Genomic DNA, 15,335 nt, shown 5'->3' with positions numbered 1-15,335 from the left:
ATCTGGACTTTAAAGAACAAAATAAACAAACAATCAAAACAGAAACAAACTCATAGATAAAGAGAACAAACTGGTGGTTGCCAGACAGGAAGGGTGTTGGGCAATGGGTGAAAAAGATGAAGAGATTAAGAAGTACAAATTGGCAGTTACAAAATAGGCATGGAGATGTAAAGTACAGGAAATAAAGTCAATAATGTAATAACTATGTGTAGTGCCAGGTGGGTACTATACTTATTAGGCGGATCACTTTATATCTTATGCAAATGTCTAACCACTATGCTATACACCTGAAACTAATATAAAATTGAATGTTGACTGAAAATTTTTAATAAAATAAATTAGAAAACTACCACAGATACAAAAGCCTCTTCTAGGTATAGGAACATGCTCCATTTCATGCCAGATAATTGTCACCTCTTTTATTCATTAGCCATGCAAATGATACGTTAATCTAATTAAATATTACTCCTAGCAATTCACACAATTTACAAATTTTACTCTAACATTAATTTTAAATTGGAAACTTGTTGTGTGATGAAAACTGTTGTGTGTCTATGGCTTGGCAAAGCAATGCTTTGCCTCCTCTGGTCCACTGGTTTCTCCTGTACTCTGAGTGACCGATTTTTCTATTTCATTTATTTCTCTCATCCCTTGTAGTCAATGCTGCTACTCTCTCAATTTCTCCTCTTTTGGCATTTGAAAAAATTTTTGGGTTACATTAGTGGTGTCTTAAGAGCAGAAACAAGAAAATGGTAGTGTCATAAAAGGCACAATAACCCAGAGGAAAATCTTAAAACTTCCATTAAAATAGGTCATTGGAAATTGTTAGGTATTGCAGCGCATAACAAATTGAGAATTTGATGGCTCTCTAAAAAATTGTTTCCCTTTTAGAGAGAATCTTCCATTTTCCTGGTAAGACTTCATTACAGACTTTGCATCAGAACAGGCAAACTGTTCAGATATTACTTTTTTTTTTTTTTAATCCAGAGATTATAAAATCAGAATACTTTTTGTCCTGCATTGTCTTTACTGGCTATTACATTATCCAAACTGACTATTTTATTCATGAGCTTTTGCTAGTTTTCTAAAGTCATCACTGCTAAAATTTTGAGAACGACTCTAGCCTCCTCTTCCAACAACCAAAATTCCCTGATAGTTTCTCTTTCAACAATTTCTTAGGAAATAGAACTTCTCATGCCATTCAGACATTCTTCCTGTAACATTATATGACCTTAAAGCCTGCTACTTCTTTGGACTATGTGGCCAACAGTTGTATATTCAGCTCTTGAATTCTAATGAGCAACCTAAGCTTTCCAGAAGCCTTAATCCAAAAAACCTTTTTTGAAAATCAACATGATTGCCGAGAGTAACAAGGCACAAAATAAGCAGGCTTTATAGTAAGCTGAGTTTTTAATATAAATATTAAAAGCAAACATATAAACAAAAGTGTGGTAACATATAGCACAATCTATACATTTAATATAGTTCAATTGGACTAGCCAGCCAATTGTTGCTAGTATAAACTGATCATTTAACATATGAAGAGACTACTTCAAAGAAAAAATCAGGACAGAACAGTGGGGTTGTGACATTAGTTCTTCCTTCTTTATAATGTTTCCTACTGTCTGGAGGAGACCAGAGTGAAGTACAGTGAGAAAATGATGAAATTTTACAAGATTCTAGTGAACTTTTTAAACTACAGAAGACACAAAGTCACAAAGTTGTTATCTAAGTATTCCTACCACCGAGAGTAAGCACTCCCAGCTGTGCTTCTCCAAAACTGCTACTCTTAAGAACAGAATTATCAATTGAAATGTTTTGTTTCCCAATTATCTCTTCTCTAATGTCTTACTAGAGGGAAAAATGTGAAGAAAAACTGTAGAAGCAACTCATTCTATCAATGCCCTTATGGGTCACCATGCCTGAGACACCCTTCTCCCTATTCAATGCTTCTCTCTTCTCAATACGTCGCTCCTACCTATCCTTCAAGACCCAATTGATACCTTTCCACTTCCAAGAAGTAAACTAATATAATGGAAAAAAGGATGGACTTGAAGGCCTATGTCTCAGTCTTGGCTAGGTTACATAACTATTTAAGGAAAATCTCTTGTCTTCTTGGTGATTATGTTTTCTAACCTTTAAAATGGGAACAATAATACTTGCCTCACGGAATTATATACTTGGCACGTGGTGGGTGATGAGTAAATATTTATTTTAAGGCCTCCCCAAATTACTCAAGTATACATAACTTATATCTCCCTGAACCCTGGAACAACCCCAGCTTCTAAGTAGATTGTCTCTCTTACCTCAGACATCCAGAAGTGCTGGATGAAAGAAAGTCAAAATCACATATGCCTCTCCTGGCTCTTTCTGTCAAACAGATGTTTCCAAATAGTGATGATATGTGGTGGAGGAAGCTGGAGTGATAGAAGACTAGGAAAAGAAGAAAGGAAGTGGTTATTGAGGCATATCACATACTGGGGGCAGTGAAGTTACCGCAAATGACTTGGAGCAAGGACATCAATCAGATCTCCTTGCTAATTTCCTTTCCTTGTCTCAAAGAAGTCTCAAATATGTTGAAGGGGATATAGAATTCTCACCCTCCATTCTCCTAAGTTCCTGGTGGTCCAGATTCAAGGTATGTTCTATTCCATTAGTGACGGGAGCCTGAAAACCTATATTGATAGAGGAAGAAAGAGGATAACCTATTCTGCTCTGTGCCCAGCTTTATGGGGATGAGGACTGTGGTTCACTGTGTGTCTAACTATAGTACCTAGCCTAGTGATTTTGCACATGATTTGTCTTCTAAAAAACAGATTCATTGAATTTTAGGAAATAATTTTCTTTATGTCAGTTGAATAAGAAATTTGGGGAGAATTTTCTTCTCTTTGAAAAATACTAACATTTTCTTTGCTATTAAGTAGGTCCTGTCAATTTCTAAACATCTTTCTTCAATAACTTATTATAGTGTCGTAAATGATTTAAGGTCTGCTGAATCATAAAACTTTTATTGCTCTTGCTCTACCTAGAATGAATTTATGGATATTCAGTTAAATATAAATGTTAAATATAAATGAAAGAGAAAAATCCTTTATTACATGCATTTTTAAATGTACCGGATTGTCTACGTAGAAATAAACTTTATTAATCGACTACAGTGTCACTATATAGAAATTTGTAGGTAATCTCTTAGTGTAGCACCAGTTCTCATTGGTCTCATTAAGTTTATGAAATGTGATGAGGTCTCACTTGAGGACATAGTAATTTGGAGATAACTTATAATTAGCCTGAACTACTTTGAGAGTCTACATCAGAGAAATTAAATATGGATTTTAAAAATCCTCAAAGACACCACAGAACCATGGTTATTTCTTTACCGTGTTATAAGTAAAGTGGTATAAAGAATGAAACTCGAGTTGCTGAAAGGTTAGGGCACTTACAAATGAATCGAAAAGCTTTTTTAAATATGTGTATACAAACAATATACTTCCTGTGTGGGAGTGTTCATTACATAGCTGTTTCTCAGATTTTTACATAAAGTTATTTTTGCCATAACTAAATGAATCCTGGTTTTTACTTCGCATTTCCTAGAAAATTAGGAGAAGTCTGTTACCTGAATTATGGAGAAAGTCAAGGTTCTTCCTTGTCTGTGTCTGTGCTTTGATATAAGATCTGCCCCAGCAAATCTCATCTCCTCATGTTCCTTTTCAGTCATACTGAACCCTTCCCCTCCTCAATACACCATGCCCTTTGGACCTGCTGTTGGAACTGACTGAAGTACCCTTTACCTGGTTAATTTCTACTTGTCCTCCAGGCCTCAATATAGAACTCATTTCCTCCAGGCAGCCTTCCCTGACTAGCCAACTCTGGGCAGCCTATCCCTCCATGAGACATCTCTCATTTTGCATTAATAACACAGTAATGCAAGTATCACTTGTCTGAGCCCCCTCTGCATGCTGCACTCTGGGAGGACAGAAACCATTCTGTTCTTCGTATCCCCAGTACCCATCCCAGGCCAGGCATGTAGAGATCCTCAAAATACGTTACTACAAATAATGAAGGGAAGACTGAATATTGCATTATTATTATTGCTTCGAGCTTTGAAAACACACAGATGTAGAGAAAATGACTTTTGCCTGATTTTTGTAGTATGATGATCCATTTGTTTTAATCTTCAAATTCTCACCTAAAGTAATATAGCAGGTCCTGGAATAACTTTGTTGAGTTCGATGTTGTTTCGTTATAACATTGATGAGAAAGGAAAAAAAAAACAAACCCAATTCTCTGCAGGGCCACAGTCTGTGTGCAGTGCGCACATTCTCCCCACGCATGCATGGGTTTTTTCTGGCACTCAGGCATCCTCCCGCATCCTAAAGATGTGCACGTGAGGTGAACTGGCACAGGTGCATATTGTCCCATTCTGAATGAGTGTGATTGGCTCTGTGCTGGAAGGGCATCCTGTCCAGGGCGGTTCCAGCCTTGTGCCCCAACTGCCAGGCCAGGCTCCAGCCCCCCGAGGTCCTGAACTGGAATAAGCGGATTGGAAAATCATCTTACTTAACCTTTCTTAAACGCGTAGCTAGCTCCCACTTATTTCACTCTAATATTAGAGCATTTGGATCTTTATTTAGAAGTTTGGTGATGTGTTTATGATTAGAAATATGCCATAGGAACTTAACTCTTGTCTATATCAATCAGACTGTAGTAAAATTGGCTGTTATATGTTTCATTTTAAGTTGTAGTTTCCAAGAACATATAGGTGAGGTATGTGATGTTCACAAAGTAGGAAAGTACCATGTAGGTAGACACTTCTCTGTCACTTTCCAGAGAAACGTATCAGTGTGGACATTGAAAGCCTTTCACAGGACCTGTTTACCCACGTGTGGTGGCCCACGTGTCAATATTAGACACCAAGCAGCAAATCAGTCACATAAATTCTTAACACATTGACTCATTCCATTTTCTGGAAGATAATGTTGCAAGTATGTAAATCCTCTTATACACTGCAGAGTCTGTTTCTGGGTTTCTTAAGCTCCTCCATTACATCACAAGCTTCTTGCATGTCTTCGTGTTTTCACAACCACAGAGCAACAATTTTGAGTGTTAGAGGCACGTGGGCCCTCCTTACATTATTTTATTCACAACAGCCTCATTATCATTCTATGGGTAAGGAGATGGGAATTTAGCATGTTGGGAAGCTTTCCCAAAGTCATGTTGCTTGAATGTTGGAGCTAGGAGTTCAGTTCCGGAGAGTGATCCGAAGCCTGGCCTTGTTCCAGCGGTGTGGGCTGCCCTTCAGTGCATGTTTACTGAATCGATTTCTTAATAATTTCCACAGGAGACTAATGAATCGTTAGGCACAACTAATTCATCTGGCAGAGGGGTAGATAGGGAGGATATTGATAGCTTATGTAACTGAACTTTTGTCTTTGGAGCTAGTGAAGTTAGGTATGAAGGATAATCAGAAGCACACTATAACCAGTAAAGAGCCATAAACACATCAACCTGGCATGCAGACCAAAATGGAGTAACTCTTCTGGATAAACAACGTCAGTCTAACCTTACTAACAGATCTCTAAGAGAAACAAGGTGAGGTAGAAACAGCTAATTGCCTATGTCTTCTATCCATTCTCATTCTCCTCCTTAGAAACACAATATTAAAGGCTACAGTCTGTAGCCTCCCTTGCAGCCAGTTTTGATAAACGGAAGTATTGTGTGAGGACTTTGTAAAACTGTCTTCAAAAGGAAGAATGGTGCTCTTCTGCTTTCCTTTTTCCTGCTGTCTGGAATGCAGATGTGATGGGTTGAAGTCAGGTGGCCATTTTGGATCATGAGGTGATAGGCGGAGGATGACCAGAGCAGGGCCATAAAAAAAGCCTAGCTTCTAATGACATTTGAGCTGCCATTCCTGCTCTGCACTGCCAAAATGTAGACTTCCTCTATGTGAAAGGATAACACACTTTCATCCTGTTTAAGGCAAAAATGGAAGAAGAAATAGCCAATTTAGCGATTTCCGTCATTTAAAAAAGTATTCCTTCTGTGTGTTATTCTGTTTCTGTTCAATTTATTTAATCTTGCAATACAACAGCTGTTTATATTTCCTGAAACCTACACTGTACATTTGAAACTAGCAAGCAGCAAACATCATTTCTGGTGTTTCGGTTATCGATCCTATATAACAAGTTCACAGTTTGTTGTTTGTAAGAGACTCTGATTAAAGGTCAGGAGATCACATGTAAAGTCTACAATAATCTCAAGTTTTGAATTATACAATTTAGAAGGTTAGTCTCTGCCTCAGCTTTCTCTTATCTGACCATTGATCTAGTGCTAAATTATTTTTATTCTTCCAAATGGCGTATTATCCTACTTGATGGTTAACAGCGAATGTTTACTGAGTTTATGTATAGTAATATGTAAAACATTGTACTGTATACAATGAGTTCCCAGATGGATTGTAAAGGTTTTGATTTTCTTAGGAGATAATCAGTTTATTGAATGGGGTAAAAACTCTCTGGGGTGCAAAAAAGGAATGGCTTTATTTTTCTCTTACTTTCAAACGTATACTCTCATTCCTGCCCTACAGGTAACCCTGCAGAGAGATCCCATAGCTTTTTCGTCACTTTGGGGTATTTACAGCTCACTTTCGGATATTAAAAGACAATTACAGTTCAGTCTAAATCAAAACCTTGCATCTAATTCTTTAATCCAATGGTATTTAATCTCATCTGATTCAAAGTTTCCCCACCCTTTCCTCCCCGCTCTCCCCAACTCAGGCCTGATCCAGGCCTCAGGCACCTGCAGTGGGCGGGGATGTGTGATCTTTCTCTATTCATCTGGTAAATACGACTCCATTCTAATTACTTCCCTTTATTCCTGCAATGTTCCCTCTTGTTTATTTCTCTCTAGTCTCATTGGCCTCGTTTCCATCCCAGGACATATTAAGCGTGTTTGCGGCAAGGGCCTTTGGGTTTCCTGTTCTCTCTGCTTAAAACCCTCGTCCCCCAGCTGTCTGCGTGGCTTGCTCCCTCACTTTCAGGCCTCTGCTCTGTGAGGCCTTCCCTGACCACTCTGTCTCAAGACACACACCTACACCCGTCACTTCCTTATTCTGCTTTATTTTTCTTCTCTCGCCATCTAAGTTATGCTTTATTTTTCTTTTCTCACCATTCACTAAATTCTGCTTTTTCTTTCTTCTCTCGCCATCTGATACATTACACTTCCACTCTCTCCCCTACTGCAAATACCTCCCATCTTTATGAGGGAGGCTAGGGGGAGCCTACCTTTCTCTCTGTAAGGGGAGAGGAGGAAAAAAAGCCAAAACACTCTCTCCTCCTTGAATTCCCATTCTCCTTGACTTTCTTCAGTCACTATTCACAATTTGGCCATGTCACATAGATACTGGACCGATCTATTTTCTTTGACTGAGTCTGTCATAGATATATCAGGCACTCTTTTTAGCATGTGGGGGAAATTGTCTCAAATCATTCTCTCAGCTTTGAGACTTCAGCTAAAAATATAAAGACAACAGGTAGAACTTCATTCAACATGCTGTTAAATAAGAAACTTATAAACTAACATGCTCTAATTGTCACAAAGAGAACATTTGAAATTCGAGGTAACCGTTGTGATCCATGAGTTTAGGATGTCCAATTTTTAGGAAATAGGCATTTTCACATCTCAAAAGCAGTGTAAAATCATTGGTGCAGTTACTGTGGTGGAAATCCACTGGTTCTGGCTATCTAGCACTCGCTCCTTCTCCTTCTTGGACTAAGCACCCTTGGGCCACAGTAAATGTTCATGGATGGGTATGTGACCGATTTTGGACCAGTTAGAGCCAATATTTGGAGAGGAATCTGGAAGATATACACCTGATACTGCTGGAGCCATCACCTGGAGAGTGCTTGCCTCAGAGTGAAGGCTGGAAAGAGGAAAGTGCATGTGTGAGAAAGAGGCCAAGGTGCAGTGATGTGTTGATCCAGCCATGCCTAGACTTTTTGTCTGAGTCAGTTATTTCCTTTTTTTCTTAAGCCAGATGACTGGACATTTCATCACTTGCAAGCTAATAGTCCTGGCTATCGCCATGTCACTTCTCGACTTAAATCGTTGTCTCTAGGTTGCCATCTGAGCTGTTCCCGGAACATTTTCTCACGATGGGCTTTTTTCACGAAGTGCTGGTAATCAAAAGGACTTATTAATGTTCCATTCTGGGATTCTTTTGGCCACAAGGCACAACATAAGAAATATTGTGAGTAATTGTTTTGACAGTTTTGATAATGTTATGTTCGGATGCAAGTTGTATTTGTGATTCTGAATTTTACTGTTCAACATATGGCTGAAGAAGACATTCTCTTTTTTTATTTACTTTCCATAAAAATCCAACATGTTAGGTTTATATTCTTCTTGTTTATGTTCTTCTTATCACTTTCCTTAGTTAGTCTTTAGAGAAAGTATACAAATATCTTTAGGTTATTAATCTTTTATGTTCAAATATGAGTAATATAACTAACTTCAAAGGTACTAAAATTCCCTAAGAAACCTAAAATCCTTTAATATTCAAAAGCATATATTCTCCCTGGTGTCTGAAACGTATTCTTCTAATAAAGAAATTTAAAAAAATTTTTTAAGTAAATTTTTATTTTTCAATTACAGTTGACATTTTAGATGTACAACATAATGATTAGACATTTATAATTTTTATGTAATTATATCATATTCTTCACATTACTCCACCAATCTCTTCTAATAGATGACCATCTTCCAACTTCGTATGTCCAAGTAGGTGACGGCTCAGTTTCTGTCTATGGGCATGAAGAGCCACTTCAGGGAGCATTACCTGCTTGCCCTATTACTGTACCCACAGTTGTTTGTTTAGTAAGCATCCATTTTATCTTTGTGTCCAAGTCCTCTGACTTGAAAACAAGGTTGTAATTGACTGCGCTGCCCATTCAGAGACTTCATGTTGGTATTGGGTTATTCAGCTCACAGCCCTTTAATGTCAGCAAACATACAAATTAAGATGCACAACAGAACTCACCCTTAACTCCATCTCAGCTGCTCCATCCCATGCTCAAAGAAAGTTTGTGTACTAGTTTTCTATTGCTGTGTAATAAATTTAGCAGCTTGAAATAACATCCATTAATTATCTCAGTTTCCAGGGATCTGGAGTCCCTGCACGGCTTAACTGGGTGAGTCCTCTGCTCAGAATTTCCTAAGGCTAAAATCAAGGTATCAGCTGTATTGCAGTTCTTACCTGGGATCTGGGTTCTCTTCCAAGCTCACTTAGGTTGTTATCAGAATTCAGTTCCTTGCAGTTATGAGACTGAGTACTTGCTTTCTTGCTGACTATCATCCAGGAGCCATTCTAGCTCCTAGGAGCCACCAATACACAGGCACTCTCAAATGACAATACGGTAATTTACTTCTTCACCAGCAGGAGAAAAACTTTCTGACATCTCCTATCTCTGACCTCCAGGCCCTCTATAATGTTTTTTTTTTTTTTAAATTAAATAATTAGTAAATTGAAGAATTATTAAACCCCCCATCTACCTCCTCCCTACCCCCTACCCTCTGTTAACCACTATTGCATTGTCCATGTCCATGAGTCTCTGTTTGTTTGTTCTGTTCATCTGTTGCTTTTAGGTTTCTATCTCACATATAAGTGATATGTGATTTTCAACGTTTTCTGTCTGGCTTATTTCACTTAGTATGATTATTTCAAAGTCCATCCATGTCGTTGCAAATGGCAGTATTTCATCTCTTCTTATGGCTGAAAAGAGGTTTTTCTTAAAGTCACATATAGGCCAAAGTGATTTAGATCTTTGAGAATTCTTAGCAATGTTACTGTTGGGAGAATTAATATTCTGGAATAAAAAATTAGCGCTAATACTGTGATTTTATACACCACTAAAGTTCTAACTTTAATTTTTTATTTTTAATCTAGAAGAAAACATTTGCTGGAAGAAATACCAAAAATGGAGAGGAGATTTGAAATCGTTTTTATTACAGATTGAACCAAAAGAAAGAACCTTGAGCTCTGGATACCATAAAATACCACATGGGGTCTAGTTTTGGGTTCCTCCTCTAAAAAGGATGTGGAGATGCTAGACAGGTTCCCAAGAGAAACAGAAATGAAGGTGATTAGGGAAGCAGGAGCCTTACTTGTTATTCTTCAGAATTTGGATGTCTTCAAGGCAATGGGAAGTGGCTGAAGGATATCAATATAGGGAGGAATGTTATCATATTTGCATATTTTAAAAAGCCTTTGTAGAAGGTTTTGGTAAGGAGAAAGCTAATGAATTCTCCATATCCACAAGAGAAAGCGTAAGAGGGAAAAGCTGAGATGCAAGGATTGAATTATTGCAAGAAAGTGTCGGATAAAACAAAAGCAGTTGACCCTGTGAGTGATGAGACAAAGACAGTGAAGAGCTGAATGCGTTTTATAAAGGATGGTCATCTTTCATATTTTAAATTATGTTTCTGGTTGAGGCCAGAGGTTAGATAGACTTAGATTTCCTAATTCAATTGTGTTCTTTAGAAGAGTTGTTAATAGATGTTTCATGAACGGGAAACAAGTTTCAGTGTCTCCACGAGTTCGGCTCTGGCACAACCGGATGGGCCCATCCGTTTACTGCCGGCCTTTTTACCACCTTCAACGTGCTAACCTGCACTGTGAACCTTCGAGTGGGACCCTGGATTCGGGGTTCCCCAACTTAACTGAGCACTTTGCTCCTCTGTTCTAAGGAGCACACTTGGTAAATTACTGACCCAGATGCTTCTGGTTCTATTAAGCAACTCACAGATTTTTCCCAATACGAAAAAGTATTTAAATTTTGCAATTACTTTTTCGTAGTGTTGATCCATTACAAGTGATTGATCTTGCAATCCTCAAATAGGTCTGCTAGAATTTAATAATAACTAGATAATGACTGCTTTTTAGAATCCTTATTTTTAAGATGGATAATCAGATAAAATATGTCCGGCTATGGTCGCTTTAAATTCAAATCAGACTAAAAACTTAACAGCCAGTTTAGTAGATAAGTTGGAAAAGCACAGTTCTATTTATTTCAAAGAATTAGAAGAAAATAGGGAGAAGATAAGCTGTTCCTGTTCCTCCACCTGAAGATATTTCCTGATACAAGTCAAAACTCTTAATGGGAGTTACACTTCTGTGTCATTTAAACAAAGCTAGATGAAATTTTGGAGTTATCTAAAGAATGTTAATTACCATTGAGAATGTGCCACTAGGTTGCCAAGAATTAAAAAAAAAAAAAAAAAAATCTCTCAAGAATAGTTTTTCTAGTGATTTAATCTAACCCTAGGATTGCAAATAGATTTCAGTATAGATGCCAATTAGTTGACAGTGCTGCTTGGAGTATCAGGTCGGGAAGAGTTGAGACTGAGTCTCGGTGCAGTGGAGCAGGTGTGACGATTGAGTGTGGCAGTGCAGCAGTGCCTGCCTTGTGCCGGGGAGGGGAGGGGAGCCCCCCATCTTTATGGTCGCCATCCCCGTTTTTAAGTCATACTCAAAGGTATGTTAGATCATAAAAGGTGCCGTGAGCTGGACTGGGTCAGAAACAACTATTTGAGAAATGTAGATTACTACAAAACGATTCAGAAGATCTTGTCACATCACCCAGAAGGTTTATAACCCTACAGGTCTGCAAGAAGCTATTGTACGAAGCAACGGTATTACATTAAGTTAGGTGAGAAATGTGAACTTTGCTGAAATGTGGTATGACAGTGGACTTCCTAGAAAAGGATCTTTGACAAAGAAAGCTACAAATCTCCTTTAGCACATGAAGTGTAAGTTTTCAAATTTGGTATGTCTATATGAGGTTTTCTGTCCATATGAGGTTTTCTGCTGGAAATGAAATAGTTTATCTTTTTGTGAGTAAACGAGTTAGTGTTCATTATTATCTGTGTTTTGCCAAGTGGGACTGTAAATTCTTAATGAGATTCTCCATATAAAGACTAAAGAATTTTCTCTCCTTTGGCAAATGAGGCTTCTATTATGGGGATCCCGAAGTCCCTGCCGTGGATGGGTGACATTGTCAAAGGAAAGGATACTTCACTGGGAATAAAAGAGGAAAATAGTAATGTCGTATGCTTGTTGATCACATAGAATGCAGACAAATCCCAGCCCACATCTCCCAGTGAGCTAGTCCTGTCAGTGGATGAACTGCCTGCCACCCAAGTGGAGTGACACGCCTAATGAGTCAGGGACAGTTACACCTTCACACCCTGCGTCCTGCCCAAATCCAAGCCGATTCTGTTTCTTAGCCAAATGACATGAAAACAACTTGAGGAAAGTATAAACTTATGCTCTTCTGAGACAGTCTGTTTCTAGTCGTGTCTAGTCTGTGGCCAAAATTCTGGACTTGAAATTAGGAGAGCTGGGCGCAGATGAGACAGAGAAAGAAATGGAGAGATCTGTGTTCCTTTCCTAGCCCGAACAGGCCCTGCCTCAGAACCTTTAACAATTCAGCTTCCTGGGGCCTCAGTGTTCTCATATTTTTGAGGAAGAGAGGGAGGCTGAAGGTGGAGACAGTGAAAAAAGGGATTACATAGTTAATGGGTCCTAGATGTTTTATCTAATGCATTCCCTGATTTCCCCAGACCATGACCAGTGGACTCACCAGAACAACAATGAGCTGCTGGTCATACATAGCCGATGAAATAGAGGGAGCCCCTCTTGACCCCTCCCAACTATAACAGGAAGTCTCCAAGTTTTGCCACACAAGCAATCTGGAATTTCTGTGGTCTCTTTGGCTACCTTTGGTTTCAGATAGTTCGACTGCCCTGTGGCTCCCGAGATGTACACAGTCACGAAAGTAGCAACTCACCCCTCATTTGTGTGATAGTCTGCCTTAAAACAGTGTTGTTTTGAGCTGTTTTCCACAGATGTCTAGGTAAAATGGCTCCATGTTATTCATCGGCCCTATTGTAGGTCTCTTTCCCTAGTAATGAACAAAAGTTACCGAGGGTCAGACTTGGAACAGTCAGACTGTATTCAAAATCACCTTTTTCTTCAGAAGGCCCATGCTGTTTAGTAAATTGTGTGCGTGAACCATCAACTCTTTCTTACCTGGGGTTAGGTTTCTCGTACCTGAGGTCTTCAAACTTTTTGCTCTCAAAAACTTGAAAAGACTGCTGTAACATTCTCTATCTCTTTGCACATTTTTAAGTCAACATCTGAACGCTTTGTACAACAAATCTATTTTATATCATCTTCAGGCTTTAAATACCTTTTCCTCCAAATCTCAGAGTTGCAGTTTTGCTTTATTCAGGTCAGAAATTCTTCACAAAGTGAGAGAGCAAAATATCTGGCCAGGTATTATATTAGACTGGCTTTCTCTGTCAGGAGAAGGCTGACTTCATTTTTATTTTATTTTGTTTTATTTTATTTTGTTTTATTTTATTTTATTTTATTTTATTTTATTTTATTTCATTTCATTTATTGCAAATCAACATGGTTTAATGCACATCTGTGCTACCTCACATATATATTCGAGAGAGATAAGAAACATGAACAGACAGAGAGAAGGCATGGAGCCTCGTGGTGGCTTTCTTTGCTTTACTGCCCTCTCCAGAAATCTCCTCAGGAAATCTACATGGTCCCTAGATTTGGTGGCCTGGAGGTGTTTACCCCTGGAGCAAGCACACAAAAGTTAGGGCCCAGTGGGACTTTGCTTTCACTTTCTTTCGTACAGTGGTTGTCGGGCCTTTGGCTGGGAAAGAGGACATGGCGAAGGGCACTGGGACCACGGCAGCTTTCTCTTCAGTACAGCAGTGCTATGAGAGGACATGTGGGAGCCGAAGATTTGAACACTGATTTTGTTACAATGATCCATGCCCGTGAACCTCTGGAAAGTCTTCATATCTTCATATTTGTACCCAGCATCGCCGGGACCCCGGTTTAAGGACCACACTGCCTTCCACCCCCTCATGTGCTTAAGTTAAGTCTGAGACATGCCCCGGTGGGTCTAATCGCTATTCTTACCTTAGGTCTGCAAGTTTGTTGAACATTTACAATGTCCTGGCAACTTAGCTATGGAAGTTTGTTTTCCTGAAAACCTTGTTGTAGCTAATTACGTGTGTCATCCAAAGTCATGTAGCAGAGGACTCAGAAACCTGACTGAGGTGCCTAACTCGGCTTTTTTTTCTTTTTTTCTTTTTTTTCTTCCTACCACAAGGGCATAAATTGTACAAGACGTGGTTGGCTATCAAGTGAGTTAGGGGAGGATTTCAGCAGAAACCTCAGCCTTTATAGACTGTTTCTGATCAAAGGCCACCAGCCCCCAGATCACCTTGGGCTGCCTTCACCTGTTAGGTCAGTTTAGCCAGAATCCCTCCTTCCCCTTCATGCCTCCTCTCGGTACTTTTCCATCTACTGAACCCCCTCCCCGACTCCCAACGCCCCCTCCCACTCTGATCCTTGGCTATATAGTGCCGCCTTTCCTATGTTTAGAGCCCAATCTCCCTCCCCTACTATAAAACCCAACCATAGTAACCACTCTTTGAATAAAGCCTTACTGTCTGTACAAGCATCCTGAGTAATTGTCTCTTTAACACCCCAGTAAGGCTTTATTTATTTTAGATAACTGCGTGAAGCACTTTGATTTACATACCAAGATCTGCATAACATTTTATTAATTAGTTATGGTAATTAATAAAATGATGGCTTGTTAATTCGTAGGACAGTTTTCTAGTGTCTTTTTTTGAAATTTGCTACATAGTGGAATAAAAGATTCAATAGCTCTTAAATAGCCTTTCTTGAAAAACGATAAATTATCTCCAAATTACTCCTAAGTATTCTGAAAATCATTTTCCTTTAAAAATTGCTGGCCAGGATTCCAGAAAAACTTTTCATTTTAGAGAATCTCCCTACCTTTTGCTTTTCTTTCCACTTATGTCAGTCATTTCATTTGTTTAATCCTAGACAATGAGAAATCAGTGTTACTTTGACGTTAAAGACATTCATGTTTTTCTTTCAATTTTTAAAACTATGTTTTGTATTTGGTGGTATCTTAGACTAACGTAACAATTTCCAGTTTTTTGTTAATTAAAAATTATTCATTTTACTGCCTCTATTCATTTGGATAAAAAAGGAATAGTACCTAATTATACTCTAACTTCCCACTTATTGTTTTACTTTTAACTGTCATTTTCTTTTCCACTTTTCAAAAATCGAGGTATAACTCACATAGCCTTAGCCCTTTTAAAGTGTACGAGTCTGTGGTTTTTAATATGCTAACTTCCTTTTAAGATAGCATTTAGGGTCACCTTTTTAAAGGGCAGATTTCTACAGCAAAGTCCTTCCAGTTTACCCAGGAATG

At 38.6% G+C, this 15,335-nt stretch overlaps 1 protein-coding gene across 4 annotated transcripts in view; it reads left to right on the top strand.

Annotated features, from left to right (window-relative positions):
• SWT1 (SWT1 RNA endoribonuclease homolog) overlaps window positions 1–15,335 on the top strand; it is a 126,923-nt gene that overhangs the window by 92,691 nt on the left and 18,897 nt on the right. Inside the window, exon 20 of one of the 4 annotated variants that reach the window (XR_005656953.1) lies at window positions 13,710–14,540. The exons of the other annotated variants lie outside the window; for them this stretch is intronic. The gene's annotated coding sequence lies outside the window, so the exon portion shown is untranslated. Of the gene's footprint in view, window positions 1–13,709; window positions 14,541–15,335 lie in introns of those variants that run through there. 4 annotated transcript variants of the gene reach the window in all.

This window comes from Pteropus medius, unplaced genomic scaffold, assembly GCF_902729225.1.
Source record: "Pteropus medius unplaced genomic scaffold, Ma_sr-lr_union100, whole genome shotgun sequence".
Taxonomy (NCBI): domain Eukaryota; kingdom Metazoa; phylum Chordata; class Mammalia; order Chiroptera; family Pteropodidae; genus Pteropus; species Pteropus medius.
The sequence above is the reverse complement of the archived record's forward strand: the minus strand, read 5'-3'. Positions and strand labels throughout refer to the sequence as shown.